Below are 15,444 nucleotides of genomic sequence, written 5' to 3'. Positions count from 1 at the left end.
TAACAATATCCCAAACAACAGAACAGAAAAGTATACAATAACATACAACAACTTAGTGGTTAGTAGTAAGGGCCCTTAAAGGGGTACTCTGGCGCTAAGCCTCGGAGGGGGCGTCACGCCCCCTCCATAGGCTTACATTGAGGGGGCGGAACCGTGACATCACACGAGGCGGAGCCGTGACGTCACTATGCTCCGTCCCTGTGATCGCTAGTAATCAGACCCGGAGCGAGCACGCTCTGGGGGCTGATGCTAACGGGGTGTGCGGCGTGGAAGATCACGGGGGTCCCCAGCGGCGGGACCCCCACAGTCAGGCATCTTATCCCCTATCCTTTGGATAGGGGATAAGATGTCTTAGCGCCTGAGTACCCCTTTAAGGTAGATTGTCTGTTTTGAGATATAAGTCTCCAGCAGGAGTATGCAAAGGTAAGTATAAGAGGAGGTGTCATATCAAAGCGGTATCTATAACAACTTAAGGTTTATGAAAGTAATAACGTCATTATGTGGATGATCCTGTGCTATACGCATTTTTCTAACTTTGAAGCTCTGTGCTTGTAAGGAAAATAGACATTCCAAATAAATTATATATTGATTCACATATACAATATGCCTACTTTGTGTTTGCATCATAAAGTTGACATGTTTATACTTTTTGAAGGCATCAGGGGGCTTCAAAGTTCTGCAGCAATTCTCAAATTTTTCACAACATTTTCAATTCTTAATTTTTCAGGGACCAGTTCAGTTTTGAAGTGGATTTGAAGGGCCTTCATAATATAAATACCCCATAAATGACCCCATTATAGGAACTGGAGTCTGTTAACCCTGTAGGTGTTTCACAGAAATAGCAGCAAAGTGAAGGAGAAAATTCAAAATCTTCATTTTTTACACTCCTATGTTCTTGTAGACCCAGTTTTTGAATTTTTACAAGGCGTAATAGGAGAGAAAAAAAATTTGTAACCCAATTTCTCTTGAGTAAGGAAATATCTCATATGTGTATGTGAAGTGTTCGGCGGGCGCAGTAGAGGGCTCAGAAGGGAAGGAGCGACAATGGGATTTTGGAGAGTGAATTTTGCTGAAATGGTTTTTGGGGGGTATGTCGCATTTAGGAAGCCCCTATTGTGCAAGGAAAGAAAAAAAACACATGGCATACTATTTTAGAAACTACACCCCTCATGGCACATAACAGTGAGCCTTAACACCCCACAGGTGTTTGACAACTTTTTGTTAAAGTCAGATGTGTAAATGGAAAAAAAAATTCACTAAAATGCAGTTTTTTCCCCAAATTTTACATTTTTACAATCGGTAATAGGAGAAAATGCCCCCCAAAATGTGTAACCCCATCTCTTCTGAGTATGTAAATAACCCATGTTAGGATGTACCATGCTCTGCGGGTGAACTACAAAGCTCAGAAGAGAAGGAGTCACATATGGCTTTTGGAAAGCAAATTTTGCTGAGATGGTTTTTGGGGGGCATGTCACATTTAGGAAGCCCCTATGGTGCCAGAACAGCAAAAAAAAAAAACACATGGCATACTATTTTGGAAACTACACCCCTCAAGGAACGTAACAAGGGGTACAGTGAGCCTTAACACCCCACAGGTGTTTGCCGACTTTTTGTTAAAGTCGGATGTGTAAATGAAAAAGAAAATTTTCACTAAAATGCAGTTTTTTCCCCAAATGTAAAATTTTTGAGCGGTAATAGGAGAAAATGCCCCCCAAAATTTGTAACCTCATTTCTATGGAAATATCCCATGTGTCGACGTCAAGTGCTCAAGAGGTGGAGTGCCATTGAGCTTTTGGAGAGAGAATTTGTTTGCAATGGAAGTCAGGGGCCATGTGCATTTACAAAGCCCCCCGTGGTGCCAGAATAGTGGACCCTCCCACATGTGACCCCATTTTGGAAACTACACCCCTCAGAAGGGTGGCAGTGAGCATTTAGACCCTTCAGGCATTTTCCAGATCTTTGGAACAGTGGTCTGTGCAAATGAAAAATGAAATTTTTCATTTTTACGGATGACTGTTCAAAACATCTGTCAGACACCTGTGGGGTGTGTAAATGCTCACTGCACCCCTTATTACATTCTGTGAGGGGTGTAGTTTCCAAAATAGGGTCACATGTGGGGGTCCACTGTTCTGGCACCACGGGGGGCTTTGTAAACACACATGGCCTTCAATTCCAGACACATTCTCTCTCCAAAAGCCCAATGGCACTCTTTCTGTTCTGAGCATTGTAGTTTGCCCGCAGAGCACTTTACATCCACATATGGGGCATTTCCATACTCAGAGGACATGGGGTTACAAATTTTGGGGGGCTTTTTCCTATTACCCCTTGTGAAAATGAAAAAATTGGGATAACACCATCATTTTAGTGAAAAAAAATATTTTCATGTCCAACTTTAACAAAAATTCTTCAAACACCTGTGGAGTGTTAAGGCTCATTATACCCCTTGTTACGTTCCGTGAGGGGAGTAGTTTCCAAAATGGGGTCACATGTGAGTGTTTTTTTTTTTTTTTTGCGTTTATGTCTAAACCGCTGTAACGATCAGGCACCCCGGTGCAAATCACCTCAAATGTACATGGTGCACTCTCAGCATTTTACGTCCACATATGGGGAATTTCTGTACTATTTCTGTAAGAAATTGGGTCTTTTTTTCCTTTTACTTCTTGTGAAAATGAAACGTATGGGGCAACATCAGCATGTTAGCGTAAAAAATTACATTTTTTTACAATAACATGCTGGTGTATACCCGAACTTTACCTTTTCATAAGGGGTAAAAGGAGAAAAAGACCCCCAAAATTTGTTAGGCAATTTCTCCTGAGCATGGAAATACCCTATATGTGGCCCTAAACTGTTGCCTTGAAATACGACAGAGTTCCAAAGTGAGAGAGCACCATGCGCATTTGAGGCCTAAATTAGGGATTTGCATAGGGAGGAACCCGGATGCAAGAATTACACTTGCCTCCGATATCAAAATTACCCTACGACAGTGTTTCCCAAACAGGGTGCCTCCAACTGTTGCAAAACTCCCAGCATGCCTGGACAGTCAATGTCTGTCCGGCAACACTGGGAGTTGGTGTTTTGCAACAGCTGGAGGCTCTGTTTTAGAAACCGTGCCGTACCAGACATTTCTAATTTTTATTGGGGGGGGGGGGGTAACTGTGTAGGGGTATGTGTATATGTAGTATTTTACCCTTTATTTTGTGTAGGTGTAGTGTAGTGTTGTTAGGGTACAATCACATGGGTGGGGGTTCACAGCCAGTTAGCTGCATCTCAAAATCTCCAGCTGTTGCAAAACTACAACTCCCAGCATGCCCTTTGGCTGTCCGTGCATGCTGGGGGTTGCAGTTATGCAACAGCTGGAGGCACACTGGTTGCAAAACACTGAGTTAGGTAACAAAATCTCATTGTTACGCAACCAGTGTGCCTTCAGCTGTTGCAAAAACTACAACCCCCAGCATGCACGGACAGCAGAAGGGCATGATGGGACTTGTAGTTATGCAACAGCTGGAGGCATACTACTACAACTTCCAGCATGCCCTTTTGGCTGTCCGTGCATGCTGGGGGTTGTAGTTATGCAACAGTTCGAGGCACACTGGTTGCAAAACACAGAGAGTTTGCTACTTAACTCAGTGTTTCCCAACCTGTGTGCCTCCAGCTGTTGCAAAACTACAACTCCCAGCATGCATGGTCTGTCAGTGCATGCGGGGAGTTATAGTTTTGCAACAGGTTGGGAAACACTGAGTTAGGAAACAGACAATGTTTCCCAACCAGTGTTCCTCTAGTTGTTGCAAATCTACAACTCCCAGCATGCCCAGACAGCAGAAAGGCATGTTGGGAGTTGTAGTTATGTAACAACTGGAGGAGAACAGTTTTGAGACCACTGTGGGTCTGGTGTCCAAACTGTAGCCCTCCAGATGATGTTGCAAAACTACAACTCCAAGCATTCTCAGACTGCCCAGGCATGCTGGGAGTTGTAGTTCAGCAACATCTGAAGGGCCAGATGTTACAGAACTTCAACTCCCAGCATGCCTGGTTAGTCTGGGCATGCTTGGAGTTATAGTTTTGCAACATCTGGGAGGCTGCAGCTTGGGCACCACTGTATAGTAGTTTCCAAACTGTGGCCCTCAAGATGTTGCAAAACTACAACTCCGAGCATGCCCAAACAACCTTTCAATTGGATCTCAATCATTCCAGTACTTATTAGCTGCTGTATGCTCCACAGGAAGTTATTTTCTTTTTGAATTTCCTTTCTGTCTGACCACAGTGCTCTCTACTGACACCTCTGTCCATTTTAGGAAATGTCCAGAATAGGAGAAAATCCCCATAGCAAACCTCTCCAGTTCCTAAAATGGACAGATGTGTCAGCAAAGAGCACTGTGGTCAGACAGAAAGGAAATTCACAAAGAAAAGAACTTCCTGTGGAGCATACAGCAGCTGATAAGTACTGGAAGGATTCAGATTTTTAAATAGAAGTCATTTACAAATCTATTTAACTATCTGTTGATTAAAAATAAATGTTTTCCAGCTGAGTACCCCTTTAATAAACATAGGCAAAATATAGAAAAAAAAACACTGTTCAACTTCACACCCCAATGTTACTGATCCTTTTAAAGCTACATTGCAACTTTTTGTACCCCTAGAAATTTAATCTGGTTATTGAGCTACACTATTGTATACAGCAACACATTGAGCTGTATACAATCTTGTGAAGTGCAGCTTTCGTTTAATAGTTAAAATTGATAAGTAGCACTATGAAAAGTAACATTTTAGCTCTAGCTAGAGATGAGCGAACTTACAGTAAATTCAATTCGTCACTAACTACTCGGCTCGGCAGTTGATTACTTATCCTGCGTAAATGAGTTCAGCTTTCAGGTGCTCCCGTGGGCTGGAAAAGGTGGATACATTCCTAGGAAAGTGTCTCCTAGGACTGTATCCACCTTTTCCAGCCCACCGGAACACCTGAAAGCTGAACTAATTTATGCAGGAAAAGTCAGCAACTGCCGAGCCATTCCCGTGACTGTAGCTCAAGACTAGTGATACACTCATTTCTTCTTTTCTCTGGTGTCTTGCCTTACCTTGATGTAACCTTGGTGCTTTGTATTTTATTTTATTGTTGGTTTAATTCTGTTCTGACTCATCTTGTCTGGAGATCCTGAACTTTGTCTTTATTACCTAACAAGAAACATTCACTGATCTTCTGACCTCTAACCTGTACTACCTGCCCCTGAACTCATGACATGTCTTCTGACCATCTATTACAGTCAGCAATCACTGGGTGGGTGTTGTTCAGCTAGTCATAATAAAAGACTACTACAGAGGACACTCCTATTAGTGTCTATCTAGTGAGACATTGCTACTGATTAATTAAACACAGGGTGTACTCTCTAGGAGCCACTATATTGTATTTTGCTATTTTCATAGCAGCTTTGAAAAATTTACAAATGTCTCTTGAAATACTACTTTAGCCACAGAGGCTAGTAAATGATTCTTTATGGAGTATTGCTTTTTATTTCACTTTGTTTTATCATTTAGAATACAGTGCTATCAGTAATTGTCAGCCCAAGCTTTCATACAAATTAGCTACTGGCCTATTTTTAGGTTCTAAATCATACAAACACTATGCAAATGGTGCCTGGGTAAGTGCTGACAGACACTGATGCCAACGTCTATGCCCCTGTGCTAGAGACTTAGTAGACTCCAAATGCCTGCCATAACCATTGTTTAGTAAAGCATTTCTCTAAACAGTATTAAGCATCTTCAGACATTTTTTTTCAACTATTTAAAAGGTATTTAAGTTTTATATGCAGCTTTGGTGGTCCCTTTTAATTTTTGTCATTTTGTACAGACATTTTCCTGTCAGTTTGGATACCCTATGAAGAAAAAAACCTTAGAAATAAAATCCACAAAGAATGCTGAATTTTTTAAAATATTCCACTGTCGCCCAGATGGCTAGAAAAGGACAAAAAAAAAAAAAACTACTGTATATGTACTGTACAAACAAGAGCAAAGGCCTCAGCAACAAACTAGAGACTTAGTGCTGAGGCCTATTGGTCCCCAAAAGCAAGTGCGGTGTCCCGGTACCGTATTGCATACCGTACCTTGTATGGTGGTCCCCAAAGTCAGAGTTACTACGTTGAGGTAGGGTCCCCCAGGTGGGACAGCCCCTAGTCGCCTCCTCCTTCTCTAATTTTATAGTGTTTATGTGTATATATTTAATAATGTATATTAGTATAATTACCTTTATAGCATCGCAGGACCTTCGGTCATGTGACTGTGTTAATTCCTTTGGGTTATGTTTTAGGACCTTTCAGAGGTCACATGGTGTGGTCACATGTCAGACCATGATCCTTTGTCCAGATAATTGACAGAAGTTTTGGACCAATCAGCAAAAGGCCAGCCCCTGCCCATATAAGGGAGCTGCAGCCAATCCTCACTCTCTTGCTCCTGAGCTGCAAAGCAAGCAGCATTATCTCTTGGCTTCCGGATCATCGGAGAGTTGAGATCTGCGTAACTTGCAAAGACAACCCTAGGCCTGAAGCCTGCCGGCCTCAGCCTGAATCAAACTGTGAGTCCTAAGCTAAATCCCCACTAAAGCTAGCGTGACTACTGGACCAAAAATAAATCCCCTAAATCCAGTGGAACAGCTCATATCAGTCCCCGGACTTTAAAATGCTCAAGGTCCCAACCACTGTCAATATCTAAGAGACTTTGCTTGTAAAGAGACTGTTCCTGTTATTAAGCTTGCATAAAATCTTCAGTAAAAGTTTCAACAGTTTTCAGCAAACTCTCGGTTTGTGAACATTTACTTATTTAATACCTCCCTACCGCTCTTGGGACGGGTGGCAGTAGGACAAGCATTACAGAGGAACTGTCACCCTGGCGTCACGAATAGAAAAGGTTAACCAAGAATCCTTTAGTAACCGCACAGCTACACCCCCTATACCCTACAACCCCAGGCTACCACATAAGTATTAGACTTTATCAAGCAATGCTCCAATTTGTTGCCTTCAGTTTAGTGTTGTGGCCGTGTTGTTGTTTGTATGCATATCTGAATTGGCCATCTGGACAACAATGTGTGCACTGGACAGATCCAGTGCTGTCCCTTATCTCTTCATTGTGTAAATTATATATATTTTTTTATATTTTGCTAAAGACTTTTACATTTGGCTTTGCTGTTCTTGCCTATAAGAAATATGCAAAAACAAACTATGATAAAATCCAAATGTATGTTGTAATAGTAAACTGCATGGACTCAGTTCCCCTTAAAGGGGTACTCCGGTGGGAAAAAAAAAGGTTTTAAATCAACTGGTGCCAAAACGTTAAACAGATCTGTAAATTACTTCTATTTAAAAATCTTAACCCTTCCAGTACTTATCAGCTGCTGTATACTACAGAGGAAGTTGTATAGTTCTTTTCAGTTTGATCACAGTGCTCTCTGCTGACACCTCTGTCTGTCTCAGGAACTGTCAAGAGCAGGAGCAAATCCCTATAGAAAGCCTCTCCTGCTCTTGACAGTTCCTGAAACAGACAGAGGTGTCAGCAGAGAGCACTGTTGTCAGACTGAAAAGAGCAACTCAACTTCCTCTGTAGTATACAGCAGCTGATAAGTACTGGAAGGGTTAAGATTTTTAAATAGAAGTAATTTACAAATCTGTTTAACATTCTGGCACGAGTTGATTTAAAAAAAAAAAAAAGTTTTTTACCGGCATACCCCTTTAAGATTTATCAGCACATTCCTCTTAATGGAGTTTAGTCTGATCAAATCATGATAGTTCCAAAAGGTGTATATATACATACAAAATACAAAAATACCAGATACCAGTTTAGATGTCTGAAAAAAAAGATTGGATTCCACATAACTTGGCAGATACAAGGGTTTTATATTTCATAATAACCTGTGGCGCATGCTGACATCTTTATATGAAGAAAAAAATTCCATTCATATAAAATATGAAAATCAATGTACAATATTGTCTGTGGCATTTCTACTAGTGTTGAGCGGCATAGGCCATATTCGAATTCGCGAATATTCGCGAATATATGGATGAATATTCGTCATATATTCGCGAATATTCGCATATTCGTTATAGCCTCGTTTTATTTTCGCGTATGCGAAAATACGCGCATGCGAAAATTAGCATATGTGGAAATTCGCATATGCGAAAATTAGCATATGCTAATTTTCGCATATGCGAATTTTCGCGCGCCAGTCTCACACAGTAGTATTACAGCCTTCTTTACACCACACAAGCTGGAAGCAGAGAGGGGTGATCACTGTGATGTGTACTGTGAAGAAAAAAAAAAAAAATAAAAATAAATAAAAAAAAATATTCGTAATTACGAATATATAGCGCTATATTCGCGAAATTCGCGAATTCGCGAATATGCGATATTCGCGAATAATATTCGAATTGCGAATATTCGCGAGCAACACTAATTTCTACATTGTTTTGACAGCATTACAGTGATACAGCTGAAAACAGCAGAGGGCTAAACTGTTGAGTAGAGCTTCCAATATTTTATCACAATTCCTAGCAATAGGCAACATTTTCAATTAAAAAAACTTTAACTTCAGATTTTGTTGTTTCACAGCACACACAACAAAGTAGCCATGAGGCAGGACATATATATATGCAGTCATTTAAAAACAATAAATATGAACCAGTCATTCTATTGTACTGGCACTTCTTTGCCATCTAGTGATTGGTCCAGTAACTGCATCTATGGATTCATAAATGACAATTATAAGTGAGATGGCTTTTATTTGCCACAAAATCAAATCTAGTCTCTGGCTTATTTTTGCCATGTAATACCAGTTGAGTATTATTGGTATTGACTACAGTGACAAAAAAAAAAACCAGAGGGCTTCTTTATATCTCAGTTTGCAATATCCAATGTCCTCATTGTACTCATATGGCTGTTGGCAGGGACAGTTTTAGACTTGGCAAGTTAAAGGGTACCTCTCATCAAATAAACTTTTGATATATTTTAGATTAATGAATGTTGAATAACTTTCCAATAGCATGTTAATGAAAAATATGCTTCTTTCTATTGTATTTTTCCCGATCAGTCCTGTCAGCAACCATTTCTGACTCATGCTGGAGTCCTAAACACTCAGAGCTGCCAGCCTGCTTTGTTCACAGCCAAACAGGCTGAGAACAAAGCAGGCTGGCAGCTCTGAGTGTTCTCCTTTGTGAACAAAGCAGACTGGCAGCTCGTAGTGTTTAGGACTCCAGCATGAGTCTGAAATGCTTGCTGCCAGGACTGGTAGGGAGACCCCTAGTGGTCATTTCTTCAAAGTGGAAAATTAAATAGAAAGAAGCATATTTTTTAATAACATGCAATTGTAAAGTTATTCTGCATACATTAATCTATAATATATCAAAAGTTTTTTTGATGAGAGGTACCCTTTAAAGACCAATATTACCAACAATACCATTATAAAAGACCCAAATAATACCAAAACACCAAGACATTACACCACTACCAATGTCCCACTACATAAGTTCCTAGCAGCACCAAAGTTATCTGACAAGTCTCATACACCCTTTCCCCCAATGTCACCTATAAGGCAATACAACAAAGAATATGTTGCCGAGGCCACCCACTGGGAAAATTCAACACCAACAACAAAAGCGTCAGCAACAAGGATGTATGAAACATTACAAAAGTTTATTTATTGAGAATCATATAAAAAATGCATTGTAGCAATTAAAAAGCACAGTGTACACAGCTGGAAGAGAAGGCAGAAACATAGAGGCTCAAAGTAAGGGGTATTTGAATGAAAAGAATACTGACAAACGTTGTATAAACAAGGGACTCACATGAAGAGATGCAAACTATGCAGTAGAGTTCAATAAATTGAGTACAAATACAACAGCGGTCAGCAAGAATAACAGGTGTATATTACCACAACCGAGCCATGTAGTTACCTGCACCTGCCCCAATGCACGTTTCACGCCAATGCGCTTCGTCAGGGGGTGCTCCCTGACGAAGCGCATTGGCGTGAAACGTGCGTTGGGGTAGGTGCAGGTAACTACATGGCTCGGTTGTGGTAATATACACCTGTTATTCTTGCTGACCGCTGTTGCATTTGTACTCAATTTATTGAACTCTACTGCATAGTTTGCATCTCTTCATGTGAGTCCCTTGTTTATACAACGTTTGTCAGTATTCTTTTCATTCAAATACCCCTTACTTTGAGCCTGTATGTTTCTACCTTCTCTTCCAGCTGTGTACACTGTGCTTTTTAATTGCTACGATGCATTTTTTATATGATTCTCAATAAATAAACTTTTGTAATGTTTCATACATCCTTGTTGCTGACCCTTTCCCCCCAAGTTGCACTTTATGGTTTATAATAGAAGTCAGATCAGTTTACAGTAGGGTAGAGAAGTGTAAGAAGTTGAGCAGCTCATCTCTCCCATCTTAGGTCTAGTCTGTTGAATCCATCCTGGGTTATGTGGGACCTCAGTTCAACAAAGACAGACTAACCCGCCGGGAATTTCATGTAAATCCAGTTGATGCTGAATAAAATGTTGTTTACCCTATCTTTCCATATGCCACCATTCCCCAGATATTGTTAAAAGTAAATTAGACTTTGCGCACTTCGGCCAGACATTCAAGCCAGTCCCTTACTCATGCTTCCTAATGAATATTCATACTCTCTGTCTTCTACATGTATCTGCTATGTGCTGAGAACCTACTCACACACTCAGATCTTCAGCACAGCCATGTTATGCACAGGATGTAAACACATAGCAGATACCTATCTCGGGAACAGCGGTGTAGTGCCATATTTTGTGTTTTGCTGTGGAATGTGTTACATGACTCAGCACTTTCCAGTGCTAGACTAAGACAGCTTCATTAGCTGACACGCGCACACCCACCCCCTAAAATTGGTTCCTGGGAGGGGGGGGCTGGGGGGGTGCGAGTCACAAGACCACAAATATGCTGTCTAAAACACCATTCCCTTCAGTTTGAGTTGCAGTGTGAGAACCGCTGCGGCTGCAATGTTATTTGCGCTGAGATCCCCCACGGGCACATGGTCCCCATAGCGGGGAATCAATTAAATTCCCTGCAGTGCTTCCTCTTGCTGTGGTAACCGAACTCACACTGAAGGGAATGGTGTTTGAGACAGCATATTTGTGGTCACGTGACACGCGCACACACACACACACACCCAGCCTCCCAGGAACCAATGGAAGGGGGTGGGTGTGCGCGTGTCAGCCAATGGAGCTGTCTTAGTCCAGCACTGGAAAGTGCTAAGTCATGTAACACATTCAACGGCAAAACACAAAATATGGCACTACAGCGGCACCTAGGAAGATAAGGTAACCATAATTTTGATCAGCATCCAGCAGGTCAGTGTGTATATACTGCTGTCTGTTTTCCTAAATTCATCACCTATCCATGGAATAGATGATACATGTCCGATCAGTGAGAACCAACCACTGAGACCCTCACCAATATTGTGAACAGAGGTCCCTGTCCCCTGGGTGAATAAAGCAGTAGAGTACATGTTCATCTGCCATTCCATTCATTCATATGGGACACTGCTGAGCTCTGAACCTGTCAATTAACTGAGATCCCAAAGAGAATAAATGGAGTGGTGGACAATCATGTGAACTTCTGCTTCATACACCCTGGGACAAGGGAACTCCATTTTCAATATAAAGTGGTCAGATCCCACCGATCAAATGCTTACAGTATCCCCAGTATTGTGGGTTGGATTATATCTTGGGAGAACCCTTTCATTTTACACTTTGGTCTGGTCAATTGTCTATAAAGATAATGGTAGTGGTTATGGTGTGGTGGTATTATATAGGTCTGTAGTGGAGATTATAGTGCGTTTTGTCAGTCTGTCTGCATAAGAGGTCCCCCTAAACTCAAATGACAGGTTGACAATATTATTGCTGTTAAAGTGGTATTCCCAAAAATTTTAATTATATCTAGGTGATTGTGGGGCCTGACTGTTGGGACCAACACTGATCACCAGAATGGAGGAGAATTGCCCCCCAAACTTAAGGGAGAGGAGCAGCACTCCATTCATTCTCAATGGTAGTGCTCAGAGGCAGTGCTCCATTAACAATGAATGGAGTGTTGGGTCCACATGTTGTCATAAATTAACCTGTCCTTTCTCTCACAGTGTGCGTCCACTCCCTGAAGGGAGTTGTAGAAAGCGTCCGAGGGTTTCTATAGCAACCAGCTCTGCACAGTGCAGATCTGCATGCATTTTTATTGCTGACCTGCTAGAAGGTGGAAGGGTCAAGCCAATCAGATGCAGTGCTGCTGCTCAGACCTCATAAGCAGACCTCCTGACCTCACTTTTGCCTGCACCATGACCATTCTTCTGTCCACTGAGTTTGTACTATGTCACTGTCTAGGTTTGACCCATTGCTGGTTTTCTGATGTTGCCTTCTGATTTTGTACCACGCTACTCTCTGGGTTTCACCTATAGGTTGTCCTCCAGGGAAGGAGTGCATGGCTAAGAGAGATTATCACTCCCCCTTACTTGCAATGCAAAAAACACAACCATTTATTTGGGTGTTCACCACCATGGCAAACACAAAATACACAAAAAGGTTGCAGTAGCACTTTATATTTGATCAAAAGTAAAACTGAGGCTCTTTGTGCACTTTTTGATCAAAAAGTGTCCACCATCTATCGTGCAGAGGTGGCTTCCCTTCTGGAACTGGTCCCAGCTATGAAGAACGATTAAAGGAGTTACAATTGTTTAGTCTTGAGAAGGGACGTTTAAGGGGGGATATGATAAACGTATATAAGTATATTAATGGCCCATACAAAAAATATGGAGAAAAACTGTTCCAGGTTAAACCCCCCCAAAGGACGAGGGGGCACTCCCTCCGTCTGGAGAAGAAAAAGTTTAGTCTCAAGGGGCGACACGCCTTCTTTACCATGTGAACTGTGAACTTATGGAACAGTCTACCTCAGGAACTGGTCACAGCAGGAAAAATTAACAGCTTTAAAACAGGATTAGATACATTCCTGGAACAAAATAACATTAATGCTTATGAAGAAATATAAAATCCCATCCCTTCCCCAATATCGCACCACACCCCTACCCTTTGATTCCCTGGTTGAACTTGATGGACATATGTATTTTTTCGACTGTACTAACTATGTAACTATGTAACTATGACTCTCAGTGAGGTACGCACTACATTCATTTCTACTGGAGTGTCAAAGAGTCCCGAGTACAGCAATTAGGCATCTCGGGCGCTCCAGTAGAAATAAATGGGGCCTGTTCCAGAGATCACGGACAGAAGATAAGATAGTTTTCACTGGACAGCCCCTTAAAATATACTACATAAGACAAGTTGCAAATGATAAAACTCTGAATCCTGTGCCATTTTCTGTTGCACATAGACATAAATGTTTTTCCAACTGACATATATTTGCACATCTTACAGGTGTTGTGCCCACATTTGTAGCATCCAGTAGTATTTAACCATGATTTATTTATATTATCATTCCCCCCTGGAAGCAGACTAGGTGACAACTGTTGTCCCATCATTCAGGTCATTTTTTTCTTTTTTAAATAACCCTTACACCAATCAATCAATATTTGTAGGACCACATCGTCCTGATTCAGAATGAGAAGTTTTTTTTCTAAATCTCCTTAATTTTATGGAACTGTATGCTATATGGGGTAATGAAAGCAAAAAATGCCTTTTATTGTTTTTTCTCTTTTTTTCCAAGTAATATCTGATCTTTCTAGGGGATAAGATGTCTAGGGGTGGAGAACCCCTTTAGAAATAATTTCAAAAAGGTAATCTTAGTATATGTGTGCTGAATTTTGAATTAAGGGAGTTGTCATTGATGTACAATACAAAGTCTGGTGTGGCCACCACATCTCTGCCACATATGGATATCCACATCCACAAACAAAAAATGATCATGCATAAACAAATATTTGTGTTACCACCATGCCATATATACAATGGCATAATACAGGAGAACTCTGCTCCCATAGTGGCACCAGCCGTTTGCACATAAAATGCATTGCCAAATAAGAAAAAGATTATGGGGCAGCAAATACTCTACTCCTTACTTTCAGGGGCACAGAGAAATTGAAAAGATACCTCATCAAAGTGACTAAGTTGGGGGGGGAGATACCATATAGCGTAATATAACATACGTCTCAAATAGAGTATCCAATGTGCACACCTCTAGTGCTAAATATACAAAGTAAATCCAACAGTGTCAAGAACAGGGCATCAGTTTGCACAAAATTCTGCTGCATAAAGGTAAGTATCAAATCATAATCCATATGATCACCTCCACATATATATATGAGTCAGGTCAGAGTAGCCACTGCCACCTCCACACATATATGTGTACATACAGGTAGTAATAGACAATGACATCAGTGTTGATATGTATGTACCCTCACAGGTATCTCTTTTAATTAGAATACCCAACGCGTTTCTACCACAGTTGCGCAGCGTCTTCAGGGGTATCTATAGTATCATATATAATTTGTACGTATAATATGCATAAGCAGAGCAAATAAATCAAGCCAGACAGCGTCTGGGGGTACCAGTCTATGATTGCAGAACTGTAAAAGTAGAGCCCTCCAGAGCAGATAAATTAATATAGCTGCGTCATAGGGGTAGCAACCTATGATGCCAGAGCTGCATTAAATGGTAACCCCTCCTTTTATGATGCTTCACCGTTCATCTCCGGGATCCTGCAAATAAAGAAATACATACAATGTGTATACCAATGTTGCAATAATATCCTGGAGACATCAATAGCGGTCAGCCTTGTAAATGTATTCTACTCACAGTCAACCACAGATGGACAGAGCAACCTAGAGAGAAAAGAATACATATAATATGTCTCCAGTCCACATGTTCGCTGTAAAGAAAAGGAGAGGGCTCATGGGGTGTTCCGCTCAGTGGCATACTCACTGTTGAGATGTCTGGCAGAGAGATACGGAGCAGCACAAACCTGCTATGGCAGGGAGCCAGAACCGCCGGCTTCACTGCGCAGACAGCACATGTAGCTGGCGTCTGACGCTATATCCGTCAGCTATTGTGCTACGTCAGTGGAGCTGCGCCCCCTGTCTGACATCAGTCTACGAGCTCGGCTCCAGTACTCAGACGCAGCACTTGATCAGCTGATCGGGTAAACAAACAGCCTGACTCCCGGCACAGATGCATAACGAGCTATCACGGGCGTGTAAGAACCAGCAGATACACATCTATATGGTCTCTAAAGAATATTCAGCCGATTTCTATCATTATAGGGACCTAGTCACGGTCCAAACAATTACTTATTAAGAAGTGGAGCAATTTAGTGCGTGGTAGGGGACCAGGTCAGGTGCACCCGATTCTAAAAGGGGTACACATCGCACAGAGAAATTGCAAGTGTACAGAGAAGACATCACAGCTGAGCCATCTCTAACTGGGAAGCTATGTT

The sequence above is a fragment of the Hyla sarda genome, chromosome 1 (genome assembly GCF_029499605.1).
Source record: "Hyla sarda isolate aHylSar1 chromosome 1, aHylSar1.hap1, whole genome shotgun sequence".
Classification (NCBI taxonomy): Eukaryota; Metazoa; Chordata; class Amphibia; order Anura; family Hylidae; genus Hyla; species Hyla sarda.
Note: the sequence above shows the minus strand (reverse complement) of the source record.